Source organism: Sarcophilus harrisii, chromosome 2, assembly GCF_902635505.1.
Source record: "Sarcophilus harrisii chromosome 2, mSarHar1.11, whole genome shotgun sequence".
Taxonomy (NCBI): Eukaryota; Metazoa; Chordata; class Mammalia; order Dasyuromorphia; family Dasyuridae; genus Sarcophilus; species Sarcophilus harrisii.
The window spans coordinates 632,680,028-632,685,416 of NC_045427.1; positions in this window are offsets into that span (position 1 = coordinate 632,680,028).

Genomic DNA, 5,389 nt, shown 5'->3' on the forward strand with positions numbered 1-5,389 from the left:
CCACTACACCATACAGTGGGTCTCTCTGTCCCAGGAGGTGGCGTTAGCCTAGTTGGAACCAGTGTCCGAGGCAGGGCCTGAACCCAAGAACCATCCTGACTCCAGCGCTTCGGCACCTTGGCGCCGCCTGGCGGCCCTCCACGAACTGCCCCCATGGCCGTGAGCCCCGGCAGCGAGGAAGCCCAGCCCCGGCCGCCGGGGATGCCCTGTGGGGCCGGGCCCGGGCCCCTCCTGGCTGAGCCACAGGGCTGCTTGTGTAGGGCAGCTGCCCTGCCCCCGCGTGCCCGGGGAGGCTGGCCCTGGAGCAGCTGGAGTCAGGCCCTCGTGGACCCCCCTGGGCAGGGGCTAATCCACGTTTATTTCTATTGGAGAAGTTAGTTATCCACTTAGGGTAAATGAGGATACACAGAGTCAGACTCCAGAACAAAAAAGGCTCAGCAGGGAGGATAAGTAGATTTAAAATAAGGATAGGCCTCTAAAATCCAGGAGAAATGAGAGGTTTAAAATCGGGAAGAAAAAAAGGATAAATAGATTAAAAATTTAGAATAAACAAATTATTCAGATTTGAGAAGATACAATACATTTAAAATCTAGGATTAAAATTTAGAATAAAGAACAAAGAGATTCAGAATTTATTTCTAAAATCTAGGATAAATAGATTTAGAATGTAGAATAAATAAAGATAAATAGATTTAAAAGCCAGGATAAATAAAAGATTTGAAGTCTAAAATAAATAAGGATTCATTTAAAATCTAGAACAAATAGATTTAGAATCTAGAATAAATAATTGATTTAAGAGCGAGAAAAATAGATTCAGAATCTAGAATAAATAAGAGTAGACTTAAAAGCCAAGAGAAGAAAAGATTTAAAATCTAAAAAATTCTAGATTTTAAACTAAATTTGGATTCAATTTAAATTTAAAATCTAGATTTAGAATCTAGAATAAAATAATAGATTTAAAATCTAGGATGAATATATTTAGAATTAGGATGTAGACTAAATAAGGATAAATAAAGTTAAAATCCAGAATAAGAAAAGATCTAAAATCTAAAATAAGATTTGTTTAAAATCTAAAAGAAATAGATGTAGAATCTAGAATAAATAATAAATTTAAAATCTAGAATAGATTTAGAACCTAGAATAAATAATAGATTTAAGATCTAGAATAAACAGATCTAAATCCTGGAATAAATATATTTAAATTAAGAAGAATTTTTGTCATTAATTAATAAGAATTTGATCAAGCTGAATCTCCCTGGGTTGCTCTCAACTATAGCCAGAGAAATCCAAAAGTAAAGGGGGGTAGCCAGGAGAGAGACGAAATGGTGGGCTATCTTAGAAAAGGTCTCAGTGGCTATCAAGTAAAAATCTCATTTTACAGGTGAGAAAATTGAGGCCCATCCCTTGGGTACCAATTGACAGATACAGGATTCTGTCTCCTCCCCAGATCATCTGTCCTCACCCCGGGGGGTTGTGTAGACCTCCCTATTACTGCCTCTCCCTAAGCAGAAATTGTGACTTCCTTCTGCAAAATATGAGAGGGACTGACTCACACCCTGTTAGTAAGAGACCAAGAATGCAAGTGACAAAGAGGAGGAGAACAGCAGTAACAGAAGTGAACAAAACATTGGTAGTTCACAAAAGGAAATGCTTTAAAAAAAAGTGCCTTTCACAATGAATATACATATGCATATATATAAAATATACTCACAATGACAATTTTATAACTTTTCCCAGTCTACACCTACATATATTTTTTTCCTCCTAAAGGAAATCTCAATTACAAATGTACAAAATTTGTTTGTTTTTTTTATTTCCCAGGTACTTGTTTTTAGGCTACGAATGCTCTCATAAATAAGATTAGCATTATAGGAATGACTAATAGCCTCCTCTCACCCCTCCTAACCCGTCAGGCAGGCTGGCTGAGGTTCAGAGATCACTTCCCTGGCCCAAAGTCATGGACGCTGCTACCCAGTGACCCTGGATTTGTCAGACCTGGAAAGGGCCTTCCTGAGCACGCCCGACGACAGTGGGAAACTGAGGCACAAGACGGCAGCAAGAGGCAACCAGTTCTCGTTAGGCTGTGCAGGCTCCGTGTAGAGCCTGGAAGGTGGGATAAGAGCCCTGCTCTCAAGGAGCTTGCAGTCTAATAGGAGGGGGGGACGTGGACAATTCAGACAAGCTATACGGGGGACTCGGGGGCGACTCAAAGAGAAGGAAGAGCATTAAGGAATGGCTTCTGATACCAAAGACATGAAGGAAGCTCGGAGTTGGAGAAGAGCAGGGAGGATCCTCCAGGGGAAAGAACCAGGTCAGTGGGAGACCCCTGGGGGCACCCGAGCACTTGGGCCAGGTCCCCCCATGAAAACATTTTTCAAATCCCCTTTCTGGTTTTTCCAGAAATAATAAGTAATTCCGCATCTCCAGCTTCTGCAGACTTTTCCTTCCAGGACCGTGGCTAGAACAGGAGCCAAATCCTTTCTTTGGCAGCTGCCTGGATGGGGACACTGAGCCAGGCGCTGGAGCCAGCGGTGACCAGGCCAACTACTGACCACTCAGTGTGAGCTTTTATGCCCCGGAAATCAGCAAATTAGAATTTTAAAAGTGGCAGAGAAACCGCCAGTGGTGCCAGTTACCCTCAGAAGTTCGCCAGCTGCACGGTGTTTCCCCTGGCCACGAGACATTTAATCATGGCCCTGAGTGGAGGGAACCCCATCCACTTAACATGGGCTCTGGCACCCAATGCTGCTCTGCTCCAGTGATAGGGGCTCGTGGGGACCAAGCAGGACTGTTGTCTGGGCCATGGAGGGAGGAGGGACGTGGAACAATGCCCAGCGCCTGCCCCCAGCAAAAAGCCAAAGTCCCTGTCCTTGGAGCCAGATGCCACGTTCCAAGGAATCACCCCGCTCCATGTTTGTGACCAGCGCTTGGCTTTGAGCAGCATCCCACAATTCCGTCATAACTAGAATTCTGCCTCAATTTCCTCATCCATAAATGGGGATAAAAATAATTTTAGCCTTCAGGGTTAAAATGAGGATCAAATGGTGTAATAATTATATAAAGTGCTTGGTTGGTGCACAGTAGGGGCTAAAGAAATGCTTGTTCCAGCCTTTCTCGAACTGATAGTCAAAGGATATGAACAATTTTCAGATGAAGAAATTAAAATCATTCTATACGAAAAACTGCTCTAAGTCACTATCGATCAGAGAAATGCAAATTAAGACAACTCTGAGGTAGCACTACACGCCTGTTAGATTGGCTAAAATGACAGAAAAAGATAATGATGAATGTTGGAGGGGATGTGGGAAACTAGGACACTGATACATTGTGGGTGGAATTGTGAATTGATCCAACCATTCTGGAGAACAGCCCAAAGGGCTATCAAACTGCCTCCTTTCTTCTAGCAGTGTCTCTATAGGTCTGTATCCCAAAGAGATCTTAAAAAAGGGAAAAGGCAAAACTGTGGCAGCTATATTTGTAGGGGCAAGATATTGGAAACAGAATGGATGTCCATCAGTTGGGGAATGGCTGAATGTTATAGAATACTATTGTTCTGTAAGAAATGATCAGCAGGCTGATTTCAGAGAGGCCTGAAGTGACTTACAGGAACTGATGCTGAGTGAAATGAGCAGAACCAGGAGATCGTTGTACACGGCAACAACAAGATTATACAATGATCAATTCTAATGGATGTGGCCTTCTTCAACAAGGAGATGAGTCAGACCATTTCCAATGACCTTGTGATGGAGAGAGCCATCTGCACCCAGAGAGAGGCTTGTGGAAACTGAGTGTGGACCACAACGTAGCATTCTCACTCTTTTTGTTGTGGTTTGCTTGCTTTGTTTTCCTTTCTCATTTTTTTCCCTTTTTGATCGGAATTTTTTTGTGCAGCAGAATAATTGTGAAAATATGTATAGAAGAATTGCACATGTTTGACATATGGTGGATTCCTTGCCGTCTATGGGAGAGGATGAGGGAAGGGAGGGAAAAAATATGAAAGACAAGGTTTTGCAAGGGGGAAGGTGGAAAACTATTCCTGCATGTGTTTTAAAATAAAAAGCTTTAAAAAGAAAAACAAACAAACAAAAATAAATGATTGTTCCTTCTTTCCAGGGATCTTCTAAGAGCACACACTCACAGATCACAGAAGCGTCTTTGGCAAGCCCTGTAATTTATCTCACAAACCCCACCCTCGCTTCAGAAAAGTATGTGACTGGAAAAACACAAGACCTAGTCCCCCAGTAACAGAGACGGCATATGATGGACGGCCTGCGTACTGCGATGGTGTCCCCACGGATCCAGGAGGTGTAAAAGGAGGTCCCCCCACCTTGTGCAGGGTGTGCAGAGAGGCACATCCCAGCCGGGGCAGACTCGGACTGAGAAGCCTCTCACAGTGGAGGCCTGGAGAAGTCCAGAATAGCTTTTCATATTTTCATTAAGGAGCGAAAACCAGAAACATCCCCAAGCTTAAGGTCGGGAGACGCAGATTTGAGTCCCAGAAGGGACGTTTTGTAGCTGCATGGTGGCCTTGGATCAATCCCTCATCTGCTCCCCTGATCCCCAGCAGCGCTCGCTCAGGAAATGGTCCCTAGACTCTTACAGCTGTAAGGGCTTCAGAGATGCTGTCCCTGCCCCCGCCCCAATTTGCAGATGATGACCCTAAAGCCCAAAGATAAGGTCATATAGTCAGTTTATTGCAGAGCAAACTCAAACCCCTATCTCCCAACCCCCAGTGAAATGCTTGCTCCTTCTGAAAAATTATCAGTCCCTTCTTCCAGCTTCTCCAAAGCAGGGATTCTTAGCCTTTCAGGGAATCTGTGGCCTTGGATGGAAAAAATAGTGTATTTTTATTTTCACTAAACTTTAATTAATATTTGGCATTTCCTTCAATTATTTAAAAATGATCCTGGGAAGGAGGGTCCATCTGCTGCACCAGGTGGTCAAAGGGGGTCCACGACACTGAAGAGGCAAAAGCTCCCGGCCTTGGAGCTTCTTTGTTCCCCTTGGCCACCAAAGTAATACTTATTATTAAGCAATAAATGAAAACAATTTAAATGAGGAATCTGAAAACTAAAGTGCCTGGCAGATATCCTGAGAGAAGAAACCCCTGGATGCAAATCTAGACCACTTGATTGGGAAATGTCTTGGGATGGGGCTCAATTCCAGAAAAAATTGTTTGTTTTGGATCTAACCTGTTGCCTGTAAGCTGAAATAAAATGGCCTTAGGAGGCCCCCTGCTGTTCCAGCTAGAATCATTCCAACTGAAGGGGAAAGCAGGGGAGACGGTGACCCCAGGCTGAGTCAGCCTTCTGTCACGCACTCACACACACACACACACACACACACACACACACACTCACTCACACACTCACACACACACAAACAACAG